Here is a 26,980-nt window from a genome sequence, read left to right on the forward strand (position 1 = left end):
ACACCCAAGGGGCATGCAAATCTGAACTGAGATGCAGCTGCCACTGGATTTCACTCCACAGCTATCCCAGTTCTAATTTATTACAAAACTGGATGTATAAAGATTATGACAGAGAAGGCATTGCAGATAAAGATTTAAAATTCACTTGGTAAATACATGTTTAGCTATAGTGAAAATGTGATTTAGTCTTGCTAGGGTAGTTATGGTCCTGAACTAATATTGACTACTAATTAGAAAAGCACTGCAGGACATTATTATAATGAGTAGTTTTCTTCTATTAGGAGAAAAATTGAGGGCATCAAAAGTATCTTTGAAAATATCCTTAAATAAACCAGATTTCACCAAAGAGTAAAAATTAAAGGAAAAAGAACAACAAACCTGTTTCCCTTCAATTCCAAGTCACGCTAGATTTCCCTTCAGTTTTTTCCTCTGGCTCTTGATACCCCTGATGTTTACCCACAACTGGTCCTGCCTCGTTGCCCCCAAGCCCCATGCCCTCCCCTGCTCCACCAGGATGAGGGCCCACCTGAGGCAGCTCTTCCTGCCCAGGGGCATGCAGCTGGGACCTTCACCTCACACCCCACACTCCAGAAAAACTCCAGAGGTTTCCTTTCTGCCCAGCCCCAGTGTCATTTTCCTCTCTCCCATCATTTTGCTGTGATAAAACTTCTCCTCCCACACTTTTGGCCCAGACATGCTGCTGCCGCTGGACAAGGGAACGAGGAGGGGAAACCTGATTTTACAGAGTATTCAAACTATACTCCCTATCAAGCAACAAAGATAACCTGAGCTATCACCTGCCCATGGCCACCCAAATCTTTGTGAAACACAACTCATTGCATAAGGTTTCTTTGACAGAGGTAATTCCCCTGCTATTTGAGCAGCTGAGCCAATATTCGTAATGAACGCCAACTTTCCCTGAGCTGTAGGCACCAATTTCTCTAAACATTACCATCTGATGGTAGTAAAACAAGTGATTATTACCAGATAGCTACAGGGAGAGTGATGGGTCACGGCACCCACCCAGCTCTGCAGGCACCACCAGTTCCCCATGCCCAGGGAAGCCCATCTGGTTCCTCCAGCCCCAACCCACCCCGCCAGACCTGAACTCCCACCTTCTGCTGCAACATTCCTCCTTGGGCAACGTCACCAGTTTCCAGACCCTTTGGAGACCACAGCTCCCATCTGTCTTCCTTGGCAGCGTGTGCATGGGACATGAAGCACTGAGACAGGTCCTTGGCTCCTCGGGGCAATGGACAGCAGAAAAGCACACGGGCATCACAGGTGTCCCCCAAAGATGGTACCAACCGCTATGTTTCACGTTCCAGGGACAATTTCAGAGGCAGGAGGCTGCCAGCTGCTTCCCCTGGGCTTCCCTTGACCAACTTGGAAACTACAGAGCAAAGAGACAGGAAAGGGAACAGACAGATAATGCAAGTGCGTGACAAAATACTTACAAAAAATATTAGGAAAACAAACAAAGAAACAAAAAAACCCCCACCCCCACGTGAGCCTAGAAGCATGAACCTCATGAACGCTGTCCTCCTCAGAGTTTGGTAGTTTGGAATTCCCCTAATCAGGTCTGTATTGGCAGAAGACTCTTTTTTTTATAAAAAGTTTGGAAAGCCTACAGACACCTGCAAATTGGGCGAGTCGGCAGTTTCATTCCATGGAAGGAGGCCATTCAACAAGCCTCCTCATTCTCCATCCTCGGGCAGGCCCTGGGGAGCAGGGACCAGGGGTCTCCCCATCGCCCAGCCAGGCATCGTGTCACCATCCTTCTACCTGCAAGACAAACGAGCAGGGCCCAGAAGGCATTGTCTGACCTCCCTTTATTATCTCTGCAGCTCCAATCTGCAAACGTTTCCCACAAATTACATTTAAAATGTATGAAATGTCACCGCTCGTGCATTTAACTGTCTCAGAGTGACTCGGTGACAGATGGGATGCGTAAGACTGAATTAGATGTGTTGACCAAAAGCATTAATCGCTTTTTTCTGCTAATAAATAGGGCCCGTATTCACATGTGGAAGTTATTTAAAGTTCATATATTTCCAGCAGCATTTGCTAAGCTTGGTCTGACAATTTTCTGCGAGTAAAATATTTATGCGCCAGACTCTGTTTTGATTAGAAGCAGGGCTCGCTGTTATATACCAGACAATTACGCCATTAAGACAAGCCATGCAGATAACGAGTATTACTCCAAAATGGCAGCAACAAGCTGGTGGTGGGAGCGGTGGCTGGTCCTCATGCTCCACCACCGTGCCCAGCAGCCGGTGCCATTTAGGAGGGGAAACCACATCACCCTCAGCGAGACCAACAGCCCTTTGCCTCTTGCTCCATTACTCCACAACAAATATCCTTGGCGCTACAAAGCTGCACGGGGTGATTTCCACGGTAAAAGATGGATCCAAGACCTGGTTTTCCCTGGCAAGGAAAATGGAAATACTTGGCAGAGCTTCCCACGTGCAGCAGAAAGCTGCACACACCTCAGAGAAAATATGGGTCCACCTCAGCTGTGGCTGATAGGAGCCAGAAAAGCATGAGAAACTCATTGCAGCCCACTGAAAGAGCAGCACTTTTCCCTAGTTGAGGTGTTTAATCTCCATTTCCACACCCCAATCTGAGCTCCTCACAACCGGTGTGTTTAGGGGAGGCTGAGTTTGGCCAGTTTTATGGATGGAGGAAGGAGGCAGTGAGTGGGAATGTCACCCAGCGAGGCACAGGACGGCTGTAGGAAACGGCCTCAGGGTTCATGTGTCCCAGAATAAGGTCCTGGTTCCCAGAACGTTCTTTATTTTGAATAAGGGTGAGCACAGATGAAGGCACACAATTAGGCTGACACTTGTCCTCTGAGCTCTTCATGGCCATGGGGGCTGGTGGCTCTCCTGGGCTTGGCATGGGGGCAGGACCACTGTGGATATCCTGTAGGGACAGGCAGGATCTCACCCATCTCTCTGACGGTGTGGACCACATCGCTAGATTGCCCCTCGGCCCCGATTATCTTTAAATACTTGATTAACTCACTTCCCACAAGAAGTTGTTAGCAGCGTGTAGAGTTAATTTATCCTCCGTGGTTGCCCTTGATGAGTATTTAATTGCACGGGATGTGGGCATGGCAGCGTTTAGCACGGTGCTGCACTGCACAGCGCCTCACAAAACCCTGCCCACACTCCTCCCTTCTCAAGCTACAAAAAAAAAAAATCATCTCTTCTTGACTTATTTCCACCCATTTCACTAACAATTAAAAGTTATTGCTGAAATAAAACATTAACATTAAACTCTTTTGCCTACAGTATCTCTCCCGATTGAGCCTATTTTCCGTTTATAAATTGAGTGAAAACTATTAAAGTTGCTATGCTTCAGTTTGAAACTGAAATTACTTCAATAAAGCCAGTAGGCTGGTGATCTAAGGATGGTCATTTGAGTGATGAGGAGTCACCTGAAGGGGAAGGAGGCACATCTTCAGGTGTAGTCTCAACATTCTCCACTCCCACCATGGCCATGCCAGGTAGAAGGCACATCTTCACTGGAAGGTCTTGTCACTGGTGCTGGAAAAAAGCAGCAGAAGCATCATTCTGCTTCACAAATTTGGGTACAGTGGTCAAAACCTGGTTTTGCTTGTGGGAGCTGCAGGGACACCGGCAGCTGTGGGGACTTTGATGTGCTGTCTTTTCCCGAGAGCACACGTTTCCCCAGGCTGAGAAAAGAACAGAGAAGACAAAGGTGGTCTAACAAGACCCCAGAAACTGCCTCATGGCTTTGTACAGGGGACAGAAAACTTTGTTTTTCTAAGTGAGATTATTTTGTATGAACGTGGCCGAGGCTGTGACCAGGTACATGGGGCAGCTGGACAGAGCTGCTGGCACCGAGCTCCTGCAACCTGGAGGTGGGGAGGACGAAGGACCGAGTAAGATTTGAGGCACAGGAGCAGCCTGCAGTCTTCCCCCCGCCTTCCCCCACACCCCGTGGGAGACCATGAAAATCTGTATTTTGAAACCACCCTTCTTGCAAATCACGCTTTTTTTTTTTTCCTTTCAAGATTTAAAACAGTGAATATTTACTTTGCAAGTCACAGTCCCCTGGCTGCTTTTATTCTCCCTTGGGAATCTCCCCTGCGATCAAGTGAGCCAAATCAAATCCCTGTGTACCACGAGGGAGTGAAAGGCTCAGGGAGGCGCAGCCGTGCAATTTGCATTACTTTTTTCACTTGCATCAACAGCCTGAACCAGGCCAGCGTTTCACAGGGGTGCCCCGGGGAGGAGCGGGGTCCATCTCCCCCCCATCGCCCAGGAGGCATCGTGCCAGTGCTGCCCCAGGTTCTTGCAGCATCACAGCCCATGAAGAGGGATGAGCAGCACCAAACCAGGCAGGGAACGTGCTGCATGCAAAAATATTAAGCCTGGCATAGCGTAGCTCACAATAAATAAGACCTCCACATCACGTGGGTGCCTTAACCAGCTGTAAAATGGCTGGTTAAAAATGGCTATAAAAACGGCCTGGCACGGCAGGCAGCTCCCTCCTGCTCACCTGGGTCCAGCAGAGCCTTGAGACAGAGCTGGGACCAGAGCTCACCAACCCCAGCTCACTGGCAGCGGGGCAGGATGCTCCAACTCTGGCTCCATACAACAGCAGCTGCTTTGGGTGATGTCTGACCCAAACCTACGCAGACTGCATGAGTTACCTGGGGGCAGACAGAATAACATCTCCCTTTCTAGCTGTCTGACCTACCCTGCACTACAGATGAGGAACCCTGCCATCATGGACTAGTAACTCCATCCTATTACTCACCCAGAGCCACCCAAGCAACCTCTTGTGACTTATCCATGCAAGGGCTGTCGGGTCAGAACATAGCTATCCTTTAAGAGACGGTGCATAAATATGCAAAACGTCTCTGTCTTGCTCTGTTACAGGTATGGGGACCTCCAGGACCCCAGGTGGTTGATGCAGAAGTCAGCCTGAGGCTGCCCATCCCCAACACATGGGAACCTGTTCCAGAGGCAATGCAACTCGGGTACAGCTCCACGGTGGCTTCTTGGTTGCAAGGAAAAACTCTTTACAAAACACTTTAGTCAATAATTAAAGTGTTTGCACAATTCTGAGGTGCTCAGAGCTGTGTCTTCACAACTCCATGTTCTCTGATGTTAGGTGAGGACAAGCAATCTGCTGGCCCTGAGGCCCTGCCCCAGCCAAGGAGCTCCCTCCCACACCTCCATCCCCCTTGGATCTGCAGATCATGGACTTCTTTGGGTTGGAAGGGACCTTCAAAGGTCATCTTAGTCCAGCCCCCCTGCAGTACCCAGGTTGCAGATATCCAGAAAGGTTTGAAATAAGCTGAAAGAACTGGAAAAGTTTCCCATACCAATCAAATTACCAGAATAATGTGCTTTGCCAGAGAGACGAAGGGCAGCAAATGGGAAATACTACACCTCTGGGAAGCCGCAGAAACATGTGTTCAAACGGACTCATTGTTATCAACAATACACGGGGAATTATCTCTCTTAACGTAGAAGCACATGCATATCTGTCCACAATTATAAAGACTGAAATATAGCAGTAATCTATAGCCATAAGGTGAGATTTCCATCTTTATATGACATGAAAAATGTGCCAGACACAGGTTTGCCCATAAACAAAATTGCTTTTTTCAGCCCTCCCTTTAATGGGAAATATAAATCTTTTTGTGGCTTTTATTACACAGAATTTAGCTTTTGTTTTTGACAGATGGCTCACATTCGGTCTGAAGTACAACTGTATATCATCCCCATTATATACACATCTGAATTTCAGAACATATATTTTAAAAGGACAGTAATAAATGGCAAAAACCACCTGGTGAAGTGAGGCCAGTCACGGAGAGCCCACTTGACCATGGATTTAAAAGTGAAAAGGTTTGCCAGCCCATGGCCTGTTACTCTGCTTTGTGTCCGGGTTACAACGCCCACTCCTTCAGCCACCAGCCCCTGCCCCACCACAGCACAGAGAAACTGAGGAGAAACCTTATTTAAAGCCAGGTTGCAAGTACTGGGGCTGGATGCGGGGAAATTTAAAGGGCCACTGATTTTCTTCCCTTTTTTTCCAGTTTTACTGGAAATCTGTTGCACTTTTGAAAATAAATAGAAGTTATGTCATGAAAAGCTAACTGTAACTCAGATTTTCCATCCCATCCAGTTTATCTGCCTCTTCAGTTACTCTTTCATTCTTTACACCACTCATTGCAAATGTTCAACTCAACATCTGTGATCTGCCTGGATCTTGCTGATGTGTTTGCTACACTGATCATTCTCCTTTGTACTATTTAAATCATTTCACACCCTCTAAATCTGTCGAAACTGGTGGTCTATGATCTGCTTTGCCTTCAGCCTGGATCTTGCTTCCCTTCCAGCACCTGAAGCTGATGTGTTTGCTACGCTGATCATTCTCCTTTGTACCATTTAAACCATTTCACACCCTCTAAATCTGTCAAAACTGGTGGTCTATGATCTGCTTTGCCTTCTGCAGATGTACTTGGGCCAGTCTGCATGAGACACACTGGCAGACATGTAGATCTGCCTGAATTCTATGGCAATAGAGGTGTCACTCCGCTGCCACACGTGACGAAAATCAGTAAATAAACTCCATTGGAAAGATTTTACCCATGCCCCACCCTCCAACAGCAAAGAAATGTTGTCATTTAAGAAACGTCATTTAAAAAATATGCTTTGTTGGCACCAGAGTGGTGCAGCAAACCCCCTTCCACTGCAATTCTCCAGAAACCCCTATTCCCACAGTATTCTCTGCTTCTGCAATGAGACACAATCAACTTTTGTTATCAAATCAGAGCAGCCTCTATAATCAGTCTCAGAATTTACGATTTCCCGGGTGCCTGCACAAAAATAGTAAGTACATCCAAGGCTATATTTAAAATAACAAAACAAATTGCCTTAAAAAAAATTGGCATGTAATACCTTTGCATTCCTCATGCAACCTGAGGCAACTACAGTGAAGAAAGTATTTAGAATATAAATGGCTATGATGAATCCATCAAGAATTATTCATCCTTTCTTTTATTCAGAACTAAGTTTCACTTCACTAAATTAAAATAAAATAGCACCCATTTCACATATTACAAGCTGCTTGTATTTCCTACCAGCACAGTTGTACGTGCAGGCCATTTGTACATTTTTAACTTGCCTGCTTTGTAGTAATTATCAGGGCAGAATGCTTGATACCATATGCACCTAACAAGGTCTTCTAACTTTCAGTAAGCATTTCCCACAGCTAACCTGAGGCAACTACGGTGAAGAAAGAAATTATTTAGAATATAAATGGCTATGATGAATCCATCAAGAATTATTCATCCTTTCTTTTATTCAGAACTAAGTTTCACTTCACTAAATTAAAATAAAATAGCACCCATTTCACATATTACAAGCTGCTTGTATTTCCTACCAGCACAGTTGTACGTGCAGGCCATTTTTACATTTTTAACTTGCCTGCTTTGTGATAATTATCAGGGCAGAATGCTTGATACCATATGCACCTAACAAGGTCTTCTAACTTTCAGTAAGCATTTCCCACAGCAAGTAGCCAGGCAGTGCCTCTTAGAGCACAGAGCAAGGTGGTTATTCTGGATGCCAGCTCATGCGCTGTGACACGGGGCAGTGCTGGCCCATGGGGGAGGGATGGGAGGCTGGGCACCACCTCCTTGCCCACCAAGATGAGACAGGAGTCTCCAGAATTTACAATTTGCATAGGAAAATGAAGGATTTGAAGTCCAGGTGAGAAAAAATAAATAAATTAATGCTGGCATGACTTGAGAAATTCGCTCTCCAAACAGGTTGCCCAAGTGCCCATACCAGAACCAACCCCCAGATCCCACCCCATGGACAGCCCCATCCAGGTCCTGGGAACTAAATCAGGGATTGATCCTCTGATTGAACAGGTTTATTCAGACCCATCTGTAACAACAAACCCCACTACTTTATGCCACTTCATCCACAGGCTTGGAGACTCCTCTCCCACCCCATGTCCCATGGCGTGGGCCCTTCCCAGTTACCTGGCTTTCCCCCCTGCTATCAAACAGCTACCACGCTCTTTCAAACCCCCAGGGCTTCATTTGCAACACCTGGCAGTTATTTCAATTAATGCATTTGGAATATGTGCCTGTCCTGAGCTCCAGACTTTTAAAGTTTCATACAATGATAGTTTAAACCAAGCAGAAACTCAGCAAAAATAGTAAATGCATTCCCAAGAAATCTCATTTTAATATGTTAAAATGTTTCGCCAGTTCAAGTCATCAGAAAAGCTGGTCCAGGCTAAAATCTCCCATCCTCCACCAGGTTTGGCACTGGGGCTGGGTTTAGTGGAAGAGCCCTTCCACCACCTCGTTAGGAGGCTGAAGGATGCAAATCAGCCTCTTCCTAGGCAAGCTGACTAGTCAAGTTTCAAAATGCTTAAGGTTTTACAGGGAGCAACAAGAAGGAAGAATGTGCATTCGTCTGCATCAATAAGCAGCTTTCCTCCTGGTGGATTTGAAGTGCAGTGGGTTTATTATTATATAGCACAGGATTATTACAGAGAAACAGATGTCAGCGTGACACCACTCCACTGAACCTGCCTTTGTTTTTCTGTAAGCACAGGAGGATGCAGGAGCAGTCCTCTTCCAGGCTGAAACACTCTCTCTGGTCCCAAAACTCTCAGTGGTGTTCACCCACTCTGGGGTCTCACTCAAAGAACCACAGAGTCCCAGAGGGTAGGAGGAACCCATAAGGGACATGAGAAAGGCTTGTCATCATCCATGCCACTGCTTGGGCTTTGGGGGAAAAGAAAACGGAAAATCATAGGATCAGGAAATCATAGAATCAGAGTGGTTTGGATTGAAAGGGATCTTAAAGATCATATAGTTCCTGCCCTATGGGCAGGGACAGCTCCCACCAGACCAGGTGGCTCCAAGCCCCCTCCAACTTGCCCTTGAACCCCTCCAGGGATGGGGCAGCCACAGCTTCTCTGGGCAACCTGGGCCAGGCTCTCACCACCCTCACAGTAAAGAAATGGTTCATTCTTTTCTATTGACACTATTGAAAGAATATGTGGAGTGGTTCCCTCGCACCTTGATTTGGAAAGGGCTTGAACTTCAGTGCTGGCAATGGGAGGACAGGAGAACTGCCCATGTTCCCCAGTACCAGCAGAGACCTCAGTGAGCTGGCACGCTGTGGGCAGAGAGCAGCCAGCATTCCCTAACTCCCCCAGATTGACGGGATCTCGCTCCATCCCTCAGGCAGACAACTTTCCATTCCCCATTCAACCTCTCAGCACAAACGTGGAGACCAGAAACAGGAGAATTGATCAGTGTCTGGTGAACACTTGAGATATTTCAGGCCGGGAAGGACAATCTGAACCCACACAATGATGGAGCTGAAAACCAGAGAGGGCAAGCTCTGAGAAGCTAGGGCTCGGCCAAAAATACCTCAGTGCTTTCCATTTACTGACCTACGATTTATTGATATCTTTGCTGAAAGCAGCCCACATCAACTAAGATATAAGTCCTTTCATATGGAGATTGATTTAGTTCTGTAATAAAACTGAACAAAATGCTTCCTCTGGCTCTCTCCAGCCCTCATCACCCCAGCTGCTGGGGAGAGGTAATTGAATTTCAGATCTGCATCGTGGACATTCAGCAAAAGCTTTACCAGAGAGGAAATAATTTCTGGATAAAAATTTAAATTATGTGCTGTGATCTTGGGTTTAATGAATGGAAAGGCCAACATACATTATGCAGAAAAAAAAAAGTTCTAGATAATCGTCAACTTCAAGGGGACAATATAGAATTGAAAAATCTATATTCTGAAATTATTTGAAGAGGGTAAATTAAGCTGGTTGGTGCCCTAAGTCTCTCTGCAGCATCCATCCCTGACCACCCAGATTTGCTGTTTCAGGCAGGAAATAATACTTTTCCAAGTATACTTTTACCCAAAGCTTCCCCGCTGGCTTCACACTTGCTTCCTCTCAATTGTTATTTAAATGCATTACCTTCCTTTGAGTCATTTCTTTCCTTAATGAAGGAGATGCATCTGCTTCCTTCTCAAACATTCTAACTCAGTTTTTCTGTTGCACTTTCCAGATCTGTAATTCCAGCAGCCAGGGCAGCTCTCCAGCCTGCAAACAAAATCAAACAGAGATTAAAAGGCATCTCCAGGAGCAGGCGGGTCCCTGCGAGGCAGCGAGCCTGGCCCCGGCGAGGACTTTGTCTGAGGACAGATCAGGATAAATCAGATTATCCACTGCCCTAACCTAATGAAAGAAAACATTAGGTGCTTTCTCCTCTCAGTAAGGCATCAAGATTCAAGGCTCCTCTTTGAGCACTTCAAGTTTTCGAAGCCGCCAAAGAAGGTGGCAATGGGTGAGCACATGTGGCATGGGCAGCTGGAGCCTGCTGTGCTCTCCTGCTCTCATACAAATAAGTCAAATTTGATGTAATAGAAAGTTTGATCAGAAAAAGCAGCACCTGAGCTGTGCTGCAGCAACTTGTGGTAAACAAAGAGAATGCGGGACCAAAAACCTCTGCAGAGAGCAGAGATGTCAAATTTTTAATTTAATTGGTAGAGGAAAAAAGGGAACAGGCTGCACTGCTCTATCCAAGCTCTCACATTTATTAGCAGGAGCAACACCAGGAGAAGGATGGCTGGAAAGGATTTCTTTCAGCATCATAGTTGTTTGTCGTATCACAGTTTGAAATCTCAAAACCTAATACAACATTAGCTGGGTCTTCATCAGCCTGAGGAGATGCTGCGGTGACATTGCCTGTCCCGTGGTGTCACTGCCTTCAGTGCTGCAGGTAACCCTGTTTTCATGTTCCCATTTATGTTTCTTTTCCCAGCTCCAATGTTTTGCTCTGTTTTTTTTCCTATTTACAAAGGTTTGCCTATAAGGCAATGAAATGTAAATTCATTCCCACAAATCCACAGCAGCAAAAAGCAGACAAAGTATCTCACTATTTTTAGAGCAAACCAGGAACACATCTTCTAATTCCTAATGGTCAGCATGATCACTTACTGCAGTCGTCCTTCGGGTTCAGGAGGAAGGCAAAGAACAGCTGGCTGTTATTTGAGAAATAAAGATACATCTCTTCTAGGGGAAAACACAAGCTCTGACTTTGCCAGCAGCCGCCTTTGGCAGAGCGGTCTGGGTTCAGCTCTGGGAAACAGGAGTGGATTTTAACACCAGCACTGGGGTCAGGCTGCCAGCCCATCTCAGCTGAGCTGTTTTCTTCTTCAGAAGGCAGAGAGATTCCTTTTGGAAACTTTCCCCACCTACAAGGAGAGGGAATGCAGGATTTTAGAATGAAAACTTTATTTAACCCTTTGCATTTCTGATGCTTAAACTGTTCATCTGTATTTCCTAAAAACTGTGTTTCAATCTTTCCCATGCAATTAATCACTCTGAGGGTCTGTAGTTGAAGCCTGAAACCATCCATACTGTCTGTCCCTGCACACGAGGATGCTGGCCTCTACTGTGAAGACCTTTCCTTTTGTGGGCCAAGCTCTTTCCCAAAATTAAGACAAGATAGCTCAACAGGGCTGTCAAAACAAAGACACAGCAAGAAAGGAGAGGCAACAAACATGAAAAAGGCAATTTTATTCTCCACAGGGCAGTACACATAGCATTTATCTCCCCAGTGCCCTCATTTCAAAGGGATGAGGACAATCTGCAGAAGGTGCAGAAAATAGCTGGAGAAGAGCTGGCCAGAGAAAGTGCTGTAAATGTAAGGATGCAGAGTGCATGTACGAGAAAGCCCTGGGGATTAACTGCTCTTCACTGCACAAGAGAAAGTCAGAGCAGGGAAATGGGAAATTTCAAGAAGGAATTAAGGTATATTTTTTTACTGGTGAGGGCTATTAACCCCTGGAGCAACATGGTGCTGCAGCTCCCACATGCCAGGGTGGGCTCCCACAAACTGTCCCCACCCAAGGAGGACAGCAAGGAGAGGACACCAAGGCTGTCACCAACCCTCCTCCCCAAGAGCCAGGCACTACCTGCTCCACTGCTTCTCGCTCAGGTCCACATCCCACCCCTCGGTGTTCTCCCATCAAGTCTGGGAATCTCACTGGGGAATGTCAGCCAAATGCATGTGCCCAAACTCCATGTGAAAATAACCCAGATGAAATGTGGCTGATAACACCAAAAATTTCTGACTGAATGCCCTCATCATCCCATGAACCTTTACGAACATCCTGTGAACCCTTATGTATGCACAGAACACAGACAGGCGGGATTTGGGGTTTCATACTTATTAGAAAGATAATATGTTTGTTTTGGTATACAAAAAGTTTGGTAATTTTGATCATATTAAGGCTATTTGCCCTGCTTAGTTATTACAGATATTTTCCCAGTTCTACGTTTGCCAGAGTTTATGCTAATTTATCTTGAAGCTACCTTGACACAATACATGTGTATGTGTGAAGACAGTAGATATACAGATACCTCTCTCTATAGCTCTCTCTATCCAAAGGCCATACAGGGACAGTCGGCAGTGAAAGCTAACATGATAAAAACTTGGGTTTTGAACTTAATATTTTACCTACCTATTTGAAATGCAGCTCTGCTGATCTCCCAGTCTCTTTCATACTCCATTTTTCTACATTGTAAGATGTCTCCTATGGGAGTCTCACATAAGGACACATCAAGTTATGCAATTTACACACACGTTGGCTATTCCTGGCTCTGACAGCTCATCATTCAATAAAATATCTACATTGCAAAAGGGAAAAGGGAGTCTTTATACTTAAAAGAAAGAGCAGCAGGAAAAAAACCACTGAGGCTGGGTTTCAACAGAGCTCTCTCTGACCAGACCTGTGGATCCAGTCACAGGTGCTTCACCAAGGAGAACAGAGGACTCAGAAGAAGTCATAATTCAACAAAAATAAACAGGAAAAATAATAAGGAACACAGAGGAGGGTTAATCTCTCTCCTGAACCTGAACATCTACAATCCCTCGTCTTTCTTCCATTCCCTTGTCTTCACAATTGACATAACTAAAACAAAAGAGAAAACACACCAAGAGCATAGGCATGGTACTGCGTTGGAGGAGCCATACGGCACAGTGTACCCCTGCCCACTGCCAACCCTGGTCTCTAAGGGCTGATGGAAATCAGGCGTTTTCCCACCTATTTTCCACCCCCAGACACTGCATTCCCACATGCTTTCTAGGTGGAGCAGAGTAGGTGCTCCCCATAAGTCTCCCTGTGCTGCACCATGATGCTCTTGGTACCTGCCTCCCACTGACACAGACACTTTTTCCCCGTACCAGAGCAGAAAGACATTCACATCCTGCACGTCCACGGGCCAGCCAGGATCCAGGTGACCTCTGGCCAATTTGGGCAGAACCACCTGAAGCCACATTAGCCACCATCATCCAGCACCAGCGCTGCCACAGCTCTTCTCATCTGCTGGAGAAGAGAGATGGCAGAGACAGTGCCAGCTGGAGGCAATGGCCTTTCCCACAGCAGGTGGATGGAAAGGGTGAGATCACAGGAAGAAAGAGAAGTAGGGGAAAAAAAAAATAAAAATCAAACCACACAACTTTGTGCCTAGAAACCACCTGGCTGGCTTCAGCAGCAAAGGAAAATGACTGCTAGACCCAAACAGCAGCAGCTCCCTGTCTCCCCATGCTCAGCAGCCAGCACACACGGCAATTAACTCAGCTGGAGATGCTCCAAAGTGGCCATTAGACTGGAGAGAAGTGCTGCGGGGACAGCGCGGTGACAACACCAGCTGCCACCGGGCAAAACACGCCATGGCTGCTTGGTGGAAAGCACAGCTATTTCCATGTCACTAGGAGCACTGCACACACTTTTGTACAAAACCCATTTCTTTGGCACCCAAAAGACCCAAATTTCTGCCTTTCAGCATGCAACACAGTCCATGAGCGCTGCAGCAGGGCTTCAAACCTTTTGTCAGATGTTCTTAGTCAAATCCTTGCTATACTTCTCCAAAATTCAGCACTATGAAGTTCCCATGACTGGAGGGTGTCACAGGAAGTAGGACCCTGTGGCAGCCAGCCTGCTGGGGACCTCCACGTGTGGATACCCGGGCAGAGGTTTCTCCCATGGGATACAAGGGTGCCAAGGACCCTCAGCCCAGGAAGACACCAATGGGTCTGTAAGAGGCCATGGGCTGGGGACCATGCACAGCATCCTCTCCATAGCACCTGGGTGCTCTCACAGGCTGCACCTTGCAGTCCTGCACACAGGAGGTGCATTTTCTTCCTTTCCTCTGGCTTCGGGGTCACTGAGCCTCATATGAGAATTTCCTGGTGCATTTTTTACCTTTTGTCTTAATCCCTTTCCTTTTTTTCCAGTTTGGCCAAAAAATCCCATTTGAGAATTCCTTAAATCAAGTACCTGATTAAGGGTCACTGAGCCTCATATGAGAATTTCCGGGTGCATTTTTACCTTTTGTTTTTGTCTTAATCCCTTTCCTTTTTTTTTTTTTCAGTTTGGCCAAAAAATCCCATTTGAGAATTCCTTAAATCAAGTACCTGATCATGCCCCCCCCATGCATTTATTCTTCTTCATAGTTCCTTCTTCTGCTTAAGCAAGACTCTTGCTTCACTGACTAGACCAGCACAAGCCCAACATCCAGCAGCCTGAATCCCTAAACGTCTTCATATTTTTAGATGCTCACTGCAGGTCAGACCACTTGTGTCCTTCATCAACTGCCTTATCCCTAAGCCAAGCGTGGAGGGAAGCTCTCCAGCACACACCACTCTTGGCTATTGCTTTTTGCCCATCACCCTGTTCCAGCTCTCCCAGGGTTATGCTGTTCCCATGCTGGGTGTCAGCCCTTTGGCAGGTGACAGACCCTGTTTGCAAAGACCATTTGGCTCCTCATCAGTTGCACTCCTGAGCCTCTCTTTATCTGCAGCTTTTCTGTTTTCTAGTCCATACAGCATTTATTTAGCTTATGAAAATACCCCAGTTCACAGGAGCACACAAGGGAAAAAATGATGGCATTTTCACCTCCCCATAGGCAAACAGCCCAGGGGCAGGAGACCCTGGCCAGGCTGGATCTCCAGTAGGAGGCCATCCTTTCGGTGTTTATGTAGAGTCTTACCTGTCCTTTCACTTAGGGCATAGCCTTGTCCTTATGGTGGTTGATTTAAAAGGCACCCATCAGCCAGGGCAGCGGTGACAGCAGAATAACCTCGAGCCATAAATGCAGAGCAAGGATGGAGTGATGGACCATGCACCCTCCCACCACAGCAGCACTTTTAACTGATGAGGCTGAGAATGCAGGAGGGCGTAGAACTCAGTGTATTTTCACAGTACATTATTAAATCTGCCAAAAAAAGAAAGAGCCGTGTAAATAGCTAAATCATAAAATATATGTACTTAAAAATGATTAAGCTGGAGTGATGAGAACTGGGATGTTTTTAATTTTTTTTCCAAAGATATGTAAATATATTTATATACACCACTGCCCTTTCTGCTTCCCCCACCAGACTTTGCAGCTCCAAGTCATGTTTGATTTTTTTAATAATATGACTTAATACGCTAGCTCAACAGTTTTGGGTTTTTTTAAAGTCAGGTAATCCTCTCAGCTTAGCTTTTTAATTAAAAAAAAAAAATGAAAGCAAATATCCACGCTCAAATAGGTTAGTGACTACAGTGACTCTCTGTAGAATTGGTGCTACCTTTGAAGAAAGCAGGGAATCCTTCATGCTGCTCAGGCTTGGATTTGAAACACTTCACCTCCTGTCACATGCCCCCTCCCCAGTGGAAAAGGGCTTTTGGTAAGGTTTTCAGAACAGCTGAAAAATATTAATGTACCTGAAACGCCAGCTGTGAAAGGCAGCTGGGTGCTCCAGGGTCTGGAACGGGGTCACCCTGTGGACCCACGGCCTCCTGAGGGTCCTGGGCAATGAACCCCACTGCGCCAGGGCTGCTGCACCCACAGCAATGCTCCCGTGGGCTGGTCTGAAGCTGGCTCATGTATAATTACATGAGGTGCCATTGCACCTCAGAACTGCAGATTGTCTTAACCTATTTTTTACTAAAGAGCCAGGAGCCTTTTGGTGAAGAACATGTCACATACGAGCTAATATGAGGAAACGCGATATGTCACTGCTCAGGGACAGCAAGGCTGTGGCTGGACCGTGGCCGGGGACCATGGCTCCTCAGGCACATGGGGTCCTTGCTGCTTTCCAAAGCCTATATATGGTGCATTGAAAATAAAATTCAGAAAAGCTGGCTTCTGAAATGTGGATCTGCTTTGTTTTATTGTGAGTTGTTTTGGTCAAGCAATCTCAGATGAGCACTACCATCTCTTTGTGCCTACCCCAGACACCAAGGGGAACATCCAGGCCAATTTATGCTATTGAGTGCTATGAGGGCAATAAACCCAGCCAGGGGTGGACACCTGTGGGGCCAGGACCAGTGACCTTGCTTAAATCCCCAGCGTTCAGCACACTGACCATCGGGTTCCAGTCTCACACAGCACCAGCTAGCATCTCAGAGGTAAATAAGAAGGTGGGGAGGACAAGGGAAGACATACAATCTCCTTCCTTCTCCCCCCATAAACCACAAACCCAATAGGTAGGACGTCAGGTCACTCACTGGGGACAAGAAATACAGATTTACATCCTCAAACACCACCAACAGCGAGGACCTTTAACATTAAGGACCTTTTCTCCAGCCCACCTGAACAGCTTGTGGCTGTTCTGTTCTCTCTTTCACGGCAAATTATTACAGTTCTTGGTTTCAGATGTTACAAAACAAGGTGTTGAAGCCTAGAAAAGAGTTCAGAGACAACACATCAAGCTCAAATCAGCGATTTAATTATAAACATTTTGTGTCCCTGCACTGTAAATCTTGAACTGTGTTTAAAAGCTCCAAACCCAGGCAGCGTGTTCCCGTGCCATCTGCTGCAGGGTCACTCCTATCCTTGCTGTCTGAAATAAAACCTTGGTTCCCTGGAATGACTCATTTCTAAAGAGAAAGAAGACCTTAAAGGTCTGCAGGGGAAAGTCATCCACTAGCAGTTTCTCACATGTGCAGCTCCATCCAGGACCCGAGTTATAAAATACTTGCCATTAAGGAAAGCAATACTTAAAACCAAACACTCTTAATAGAATGAAATTTGAAATATTCCTGTTAGATGAATATAATATTAAGGCAGTAAAGTGCATTTGGACTTTTATAACAGCTATTATCTATATAGGCTTGAGGTCAGCAGTGACCACACAGCATACGGGTAGTGCCATGATACAAGTTATTCTGCCTAGTCTTTAGCAGTAATAAAAGACAAAATGCATAAAACCGGCAATTTATTTGCTCATTTCCATTACAACTAAATTCCCTTTAAGTGAGACTGCTGGAGTTGTTATCCAGCAAGCTGTGAGGACAAGAGTTTTCTATGCCTAGAAACAATGCTAAAGAAAGTATTTCCAAATACAGGTCCCCAGCTTGCAAAGTGAAAATACTCTAGCAGCCTTGGGGGGAGTCTTCAACCTTTGTCAAACTGAGAGGTTCCTAGTACTTTTTTTTCCCCCTTTAAATCCTTCCCATACTTTTGAGGATCACATTTGCATTAGAACCAGTAAGAACAGAAACCCTGGCATGAGGAACCCAGCCAGGAGAGTTTGGTCTTGCACTGCTCAAAGGAGAGAGGGAGGTCCTGAGGCCCAGAAGTTTGGATCAAAGGAAGAAGGGCTGGTGCCCCTACAAGGGAGAAGGTGGTCAGTTAATGCAAATACAGACTTAAATCTTTGCCAGTAACAGTCTTTCATTTATCTGTGGTTTATCTTCATAAGATACCTGATGTTACATTTACAATTTTTAATTAAAAGGCAGAGTATTTCAGTCTTCTGCTCCCTAATTTTGGGTAAGACCTAGCCCTTTGAGACAATATAGCCTTCCTGGGCCATGCCAACAAGTGCCAGGTTTCCCACTCCAGAGCAGTGCAAAATACACACGGTATCACTTTCTCCTATTTTTCATAGGCTGGGAATTCCAAATCTGATCCTCTGACAGCTTTGCTTAAATAACGAAGAATTTATCCTTGAGTTCAGCTGCACAGCTGGAGTTCTCATCTCCACTTTGAGATGACAGAAGCCTCAAGTGGATGACCCAGGGTTGCTGTTGCCTGGCTCCGGGTCCTGGTCATGCTACCAAGCCTTCCCACAGATGCTGCTCAGCCACGCTGGCTGCCCCACGGACACCCCACAGCAGAGCTGAGCTGCCATGCCCAGAGCAGAGAACATCCTACTCTATTAGAGCAAGATGAAAGAAGCCTGTCACACGTCAGAGATAAGCGGAGCCGAGTGAATAACAAGCTATGGGACATGTCATTATATGAGCTACATCAGCAATTATTTCTCTCAGTCGGTGTGAGCTGGCCTGCCCTTCCTCCAGCAGCTCAGTGGTGAGAGCGCTGCAGGAAGGCAGTCACAGCACAGTGTCCCCATGCATGATTTTGTGTGCTTTTTGCCTGTTTCTCCCCACTTTGGGCAGGAGAGGAAGGAGCTCTGCACCGGTGAAGGGCCCGGACCTGCCAGAGCAGGGTCAGTGCTAGACAAGCTCCCTGGTTACAAGTTCCAAAGCCTTTTCTTCCTTACAAAGTCTTACTCCACAATTATCTCAGCAGTCACAGGACTGGAAAAGGCTTTCATCTTGAACAGCTCAGCTCAGCATCCTAATGAACAGCAGGATCCAGTGCTCCCATGGCAGAGAAAAGTAACCATAATTCCCACCTGAAAAGCATTTTAAAAAGCATTGAAAACATCATTTCTGATCCCTGAATTCTAGGAAAAGCTGTTGGACCCAGGTGAAACATGAACACGGGCGATTGGCTCCATGGTTTATCTCCTGAGGCTCCAGGAACAGCAGCAGCACCCTCCTCTCACCAAACCTCAGCCCAGGTTGGCCATGGGTTGTTGGATGCTCCTGTCTCCCAAAAGGCCAGGGCTTCCACATGAAGAGCTTCACATCACGACCCCGTAGGAACATTCCTGAATAAATACTCATGTGAGCATCAGAGTTAGCTGCACAGCACTGAAACCTGGCAGCTATATTCTGAAATGACCTCAGAAGGGCCAAGTGCCACCAAGAGCCAGCCGGATCCATGCTGTACCAAACCAGGGCATCATGAGGAGCGTGCACACCCACATGGCTGAGCAGCTTCTGAGCCACAGGGCCCAGAGTTTGCATCTCTGCAACACTTTGTACAAAGTCATGGGGCTAAAAAGCTCTGAAACCCCACAGAGCAGCTGGTCTATTGCACGGTTCCCCGTCCTACCTCCAGCACACCTTTCCAGTTATACCAAAAGTAGTTTTTCTTCCAGCCAAGTATTTCCAAAGTGTGGGGAGTATAAAAATGCTGAAATACTGAAAAAAATTTAATATAGCGTAGTTAATTATTCATAGTTCTGTATGAGCTTTATGTATAGTCCCAGAAGTCAGCTCATTTCCCTGAGTATCGGATGATGGACTGCCAAAGCCTAACGTTTTGGGATTTGCGGTGTTCTGCAATGCCTGTTCACTCATCCTCATTTCTGGGAAGAGGAACTTGCCCCCACTGGACCACCAACATTTGATGCAGTTTTTAACCCAGGGTCATGTTCTGTTTTTCCAGCAGAAGAACCATGTTGGCCACCTGCCCTTGTAAGCACCAGCTCCAAGGAGAGGCAAACAAACACTGTGCCAAGGAAATTACATAAAGAAAGCCCCAATTAAAATGCCAGTGATGTTTTACACTCAGGAGAGAATAGCTGTTCACCCCATGCACACAGGCTGTTTTTTTTCCCAGGCATTTTCTAAATCTTGACATTTAAAAAACCCCACCCTGTAACTCTCAATGTTACTTGCTGTTTGTCTTCATGTCACAGGTTTTTCCAGTCTTCTTCCTTCCCTCAGGGCCTGGAGACAAGTGAAAACCTGGATGAACTAGCTATCAGCCCAGCTCCTGATATCAGAAGTCATCTTTAAAGGCTGCTCCTTCGCAGGGGTTCCCTCATCCCTTCTGGACCAACAGCTCTAATTTGCATCAAAACACAGGTAATAAAAAAAAATTGCCTTAGCTCTCAGCCTGCTCCAAACACCCACTGGCAGGGCTGGGAAAAACCAGATTCAGTCCTATTTCTGGACTTAAAAAGCAGCAGGTAAAAAAAAAAACAACAGCAAGAGAAGTGTGAATGCCTGTCCCACCACCCTGAGTGATGATCTGGCAGAGCCACCGTAGGAAAGCCAGCATGGTGGCCTTCCAGGGAGCACTGTGGCATTGCCTTGGTGGCATGAGGATGGCTTCCTGAAGCCCCGAGGACCAGCGGTGCCACCATGGCACAACCTGTGCAGCATCTGACGAAGATGTTTTACTCATGCTATTTTAAAGCACTGAAGAGAATGGACCACTGGGAAAAACAAGTTACAAAGAAATCCTTGCCACAAAAAACCAGCTGAATGAAAGAGTTAAACCAGCTGCCAGCAGCTTGACTGAAACCCCAGGTAAAACCCTCACAAGCCAGAGAGGGCTGAGAACTCCCTGGAGGAAATGGTTGTGAGGATCTCACTGGCTCTGCAATCACACCTCCAGCAGCAAAGGTACCTGAGACATCACCTGGCACAGGGTTTCCTGAGCCCTCTCATTCACTTCTTGAAAGGAGCTGAAAGACTAAGGATTTTAGGAAAAGCACAACTCAAGCCATGAGGTATTCAACCAGAAACAGACCTTGTCACAGGGGAGGCAGCTCAGACTTTCCCTGGCTGCCTTGTCTCCCAAGAACATTACAAGTTATGGCCAAAAAGACTGAAACACATTTCATAGGATAGAATCATAAAACAGTTTGGTTTCAAGGAACCTTTAAAAGTCGTCTAGTCCAACCCTGAGTTGTAACCAAGGCCAGTAGTTTAGACAAGCTCAAAGCAAGATCTCCAGTACTTGAGTTGCCACATGAAGGCACTTAAGGCAGACTGGAACCTGTCAATAGCTGGAAGGCAGGATTGGATGGGGTTTCAGGTCTTAGTTTTGAATTGTTGTGATAAAAATGCAAAGCCAGCTGGGTGTTGCACACATGCAAATCACTGCTACCCCCTGGAAGCACGATATCAGGCTCATTCCTTCATCTTTCAACAAAATGCTTTTTCTCACCACCAGCAATGCTTCTGTGAGCATCAGCAGCAATGCTGAGGGGGCAATGGGCCCAGCAGAAGACCTCTGTCACCCAAGGGGCTAGGAGAGCTTCCATCAAGTTACTTATAGCACCACAGAAGGGGGTATTTTAGTCACAGCAATCTAGTTGGACTCCACAAAAGGATACTGAGCTGCAAATAGGCTTTTGTAGCAAAGGGCTCACAAGAGCTGCCAAGAATTTCCCAAAAAGACCAAATGAGTTTTTCCTCACCATCTTTTAGTAACATACACAAAAGTGTTCAAGCCATCAGCTGGACTACTGAAAAACTAAAAAAAACCGAGATCTTACTGGTACAACACACCTCAGAGAAAGAGCAGAGAGAGCACCAGCTCGCTCAGCCCCACATTGAGCAGGATCTCCCAAGGGAATAAGCATGGGAAAATGCACACAAGGTCTTACAGAGGGACAAGTCACAAGGCTTTGGGCAACTGTCCATGCTCCCAGGGAGCACCAAGAGTAAGGCTGCTCCATGGGAGATGGTGAGCTGGGGGTTAAGGCAACCACAGCACAAGGAAAGTTCTCACCAACCTGATGCATCCAGCAGCATCCCAGCCAGGGCAGTTTGGGGACAGCAAGAGGCATCCCTCAGAGCCTGGTCACCCTCAGGCAAGGTGAAACCAACCAGATCTAGAATCCTAGGCAGCAGAAGACAAGGCAGCATACAATACAGGTCCAGTGTCAATCAGGACACAGACACACCATCAACAAAGCTTCAAACAAAGCTGGGACCCAGGCTGGAGCTTAAATAGAGCTCAGCTCATGGCCAGGGTGGGTGGGGCTCCAGGTGGAGCTGGTGAGGGTGGTGGGGGCCCAGGTGGGATTGGCCAGGACAATTAGGACCTACAAGAGCCACACACACTTTTTAGTGCCCCTTGTTGGGAGGCTTGGGGTCAGCATCACTGTCACCATACATCGTGAACCAAGTGCAGCAGAAAGGTGGTGTTTGGAAGCAAATGGTTGCCTGTGGCTCCCTACCAACACATAACCCTGGTGTCTGAACTCTGGCCAGTGCAGCTTGGCATTTCTGGTCTCACAGGGGAAACTCATTCAGTCGCTGACTCTTTGGGTCGGTGGCAAACATAATTACTCCTACTGATTAGTTAAGAACTGCAGGCACAGCTATCGTACCTCAGACTGGTGTGCTTAATATGGCCATCCATCTCCCCTGAGTGGGCTGTAACCTCTGAGAGGCAAAACCTGCACATCTAGAAATATGTAACAAAGTCCTCAGGCATCTCTGTAACAGCGCTGCTATTTGCTAACCATGACGGCAAGTGCGTTGTATTATTTATAAAAGAGAGAGAAAGCACAGCAGAACTAGAGGGTCCATCCTCCTGCTGAGAGCCAGGATCCACCCAGGCTCTCGGGCTGGACCCAAAACCTGCCAGAGACATCATTCACTGTCCCAAGGACATGAGAAGAACTCTCCCCCACGTTTAACCAGCCCAGCTCGGCTGCATTTCACCCCATAAAGTCTGCAGGAGCTCAGAGCAGGCTTTTTTGCAGGTTATGGACATTTTGGGTGTTCACCATGGGAACGGGAGCCAGCTGCCTGTAGTTACCAAAATGCATTTCCTATCGCCTATCCGTAGCCTGTCTATGTGACAGACCTCATATCTGGAAGTGCTCGGACATATTTTGGAGACTTTGCAGCCTAGTCACTTTTCTCTGATCCCTTTGTCAGGAATTATCTGTCTTGTGCAGACAAAAAAAGTGCATGCATGCAAATGCTTAAATTCCTTAAACTATAACGCCATTGTATCATCAGCTTGGTATTTCTGAATCTATATATCCACCTAAAGGGTAACCCATTTTCAGGATTAAAGAGGAAAACAAAAATAGCTCAAGTAGCTTCCAGCTAGAAGAAAAATATATTATTCACTTCATTAATCAAAATCTAGGTCACTTAACAAATACACATACTATTAAGGAAAACAAATTTAAATTTTCCCTTAATAAAAGCCACGATTTCAGAAACATGCTAGAAAGCTGATCTGCAAAAATTTCAGTATCGTCAGCCAACTCCAACACATTGCTAAGAACTAAGCCTCTTGCTGTCCTTTTAATGTGGATGTAATGACAGGAAAAGCCTTTTCACTGGACATGCCCAGTACCCAGATGCTGTCCTAGAGCTGGACCAGGGGAGAAGCCCTGTGGAGCCCCCAGTGCTGCCTGTGCTGGGGTGATGAAGCTGTTAACGAAGCAGCTCTGCCTGGAGGAGCACCTTCATCCTTACCATGGATGAAGGCACTGTCCTCACCCTGCCCAAGGGATTGTGGCAGAGCCTGGGGAGAGGGGATGGATGGGAGAACATCATCCCCTTGGCAGCCAGGGACATCCACGGCGTGCACGGGCATGGGACAAAGCTGAGGATGGTGCTGTTTTCCAAGGAATAGGCTGTTGGGATGCAGCCTCGGCATAGCACAAGCTGTGTCTGCCCCAGAAGTGGAGTTCCATACAACTGTGCCACCAGGTGGACTTGATGCTAAGCTTTTTCTGGTGCTTATGCAGAATCAGAGGATGGTCAGGGTTGGAAGGGACCTCTGGACACCATCTAGTTCAACCCCCCTGCCAAAGCAGGGTCACCCAGAGCAGGATGGGTAGGAACACATCCAAGTGGGTTTCAAATATCTCCAGAGAAGGAGATATTCAACGGTTGTGCACTCAGGTCTATGAAATGGGCCAGGGCTGCAGGCACTAGGAGGAATGACCACCAGACGGAGCAGGAGCGAAGTAGATGTATTTCTCTCCCTGCTTAAAAAGCATCTTTTCCCATGAAGGGCAAAACTGAGCCCGCCTGGTACCTCTGAGCATCTCCCTGCCCGGGCCAAACCGCCCCTGGCCAAGTCAGTTCCACACCCACAAAGAAAGAGCTCAATATGCCTGAAGTACAGGAGGTGAAGAAAAGCCCAAATCAGCCTCTCTGCTGTCATCCAAATATCCTTCTCCCTGGTTTTCTTTAATGAATTTGAAACATTGTGCTACAAATCTTAATTAAATTTACATTTTTCAATATTCAAGTATGTTGCCAGAAAATGCTCAGCTAGGTCCTTCCAGGGGAGCACAGAGACGCTTTTTAAGTTTTTAGGACTTCTTTTCGTATTTTCATTCTTTAATGAAATGTTTATGTTTAAATGTTTTTAGGACTTCTCTTCCTATTTTCATTCTTTAATGAGATGTTAATGTTTATGTTACTCAGTTTTTGCAACTCGTACAAGTTTTTTCCATCACAACAGATGCAGTCTTAAAAAAAAAAAAGAAGCTATAATTCAAAAGTTTCTGTTTTTCACTCAACCCTTGTTTTACTCAGCTGTCTCCTGGGTTGGCTATACTTTTTATGCAAATTTTCTGTGATTATGCAGAAAGATCTAATTAGATTGATTGATACTGTCATATCAACAAAACCCAGACCTACTTTCAAATCCCCATGCAATAGGTGTACCAGGCAGTGCTATCCTTTCAGGCTTTTTCTTTGGGGACTCTTGTTTGCATTTGTTATTGTTTCAGGAACAGCGGTTGCTCCTCGCACCACCTTGCTCAGAGATCGTATTTCTTTCATCAGAGCTTTCACTTCTGGTGTTAATAATCTCAGATTTTTCCAGCTGACTTTGATGCTGCCAACCAGGGCCAGGGCCAGATAGGAGTGTATGCTAAATTTTCTGGAAAATATGAATTCTGGGGGTTACCCAGGTTTGGACAGGTGTCGGATGCTGTTTGTCCATGCTGTGCCTGGAGCTGCCCGTGCCCTGTGGCTGCACTGGGATTTTCTCCACTTTGGGGTAGTCACAGGAGCAGGTCCTCCAAGGATCCCCCACAGCTAATTAATGGCTGCCCAGGTATTAAGTGGCTAAGAATATAGAGTGGTTTTAACTTGGTTTGCTCCACACCACTGAGCTTGAAGAGGGAAAGCAACCAGTGTAATTTTTACGGCAGGAGATTTTACATGTGAGTATCACAGAATCACTGAACCATGGAATGGTTTGGGTTGGAAGGGACCCTAAAGATCATCCAGTGCCACCCCCTGCCCTGGGACACCTCCCACCATACCAGGTTGTTCAAACTTCCATCCAACGTGGCCTTGAACCCCTCCAGGGATAGAGTTTAAAGTTTAAAAACTATGTTTAAAAGTTTAAAAGCCATGTTTAAAGCCACGTTTCTTATTACTTTTTATTATTTCATAAGATAGTAGTATTTTATCCATTTCTGCTATTCCAGTGCTGAGGATCATCCAGCTCCTCCTCTGTTAGGACATTTCGCAGCTCACTGTTACCAACACATTCCCTTGGCGTATTTTTGATTGTTGTGCCATTATTGTTAATGAAAATATTAAATAAAATTGGTTCCTACACTTGTCTTTTGGAAAATCCACCGGTAACTCCCTCCAGCCTGTGACTTCCACTAACACCATTGCTTTTCATCTCTCCTCAGGCAATTATTCATCTCCTTGGTCATATTATGACTTTTCATTATTACCCATCCTCTCCAATTTAAGCAGTAATATCCCATCTGGTACAGTAGCAACTGTTTTATTCCCTTAGTCCCAATGTTTAATATAAACCACCCTTACTGAAAATAGAGATATGCGCTTCGCTTTGGGCAGTGGGCAAATTACCTTTAAATTCCGTCCACTCTCAATATACAGAATCTCCACTTCTTCATTTATTCCTTTTTACTTTAATTAACTTTTCATTTATATGAACATTTAGCATTTACTATCCCTTATGAGATGCAGCTGAGCCTGTCTTGAGGTGCTTCTCATTTCTCCCTACGTTTCCTGACCTCGGAGCTGACGGATTTGACAGTCAGTTCTGTCCTTCATTCGTTGAAGATTTCTGCTAAATCCCTAATCCCTTTCAGAGGTGGATTTGCATTTGTTACCGTGGGACCCAATTTTGCGCAGTTTTGGCGCTGTGGACTCCAACAAATTGGAGTTTTATCCATATTCAACTACCCGAGTTCTTCCAACCACAAAACTTTACAAACAAACTTTGAGTTTCTCCATTTGTCGGTTTGAAATTCAAGGCTCGGCTGAAAGTTTGGTCTCTTCATTAACAACATAGCTCCAGCCTGCTTTTTTAATTCTTTCAAACACTGTAATTTAAACTGAATTGACTTACAAGTGTTCAGTTCAGGGCATTTTCCTCCAAAAAAGACAACAATTCTTTACAATGTTCTTCTCCCTGCTTACCCAAACACTCAAAACACCATTATCTCCTATTGATCACTGGACTGCCAGGTAAATAAATCATTGGACTGCATGCTCTGAACTATTATTGACTTGCCATTATTACTGAAACTTTTTTGTCTTATTTATCCCTTGGAAGATAAAGTCTCTTCTACTGATTTGATTCTCATTTACCCATATGAGGGTGATAAACGTGTGTACTTCCACCCGCCTCCATACCCTCCCCAAGGTTCCTCTCTTACTCCACAGAATCTTTTTATCCACTTTTACTTTTTTTTTTTACCCTTGTCATCCAACAACTCACCCTCTTTTCTTTAGCCAGCGTGGCTTGTTATTATTGTTTGATCATCCTGTGTGTCTGGGCCATGGAATCAGAATAATACAATCCCAATGAGAAATACAACAAGAGGGAATGTCAAAAAATAAAATCCTTAATGCTCCTTAAATATTTTGCAAAGGATATTCTAAATGGAGGGAGCACAGGCTGTTGGCAATGCTCCTTTGAACTAATGCTGCTTATATGTGCCAAGTTTTGCTTTGATCTTACTAATTCCAATCACAAACTAAGCACAGCTTTCACTTTTTTTTTCCTGGAAAAGATCAAAATAGATCTTGTGTCCAGCAATTAA

This window comes from Calidris pugnax, unplaced genomic scaffold, assembly GCF_001431845.1.
Source record: "Calidris pugnax isolate Ruff unplaced genomic scaffold, ASM143184v1 scaffold10, whole genome shotgun sequence".
NCBI lineage: Eukaryota > Metazoa > Chordata > Aves > Charadriiformes > Scolopacidae > Calidris > Calidris pugnax.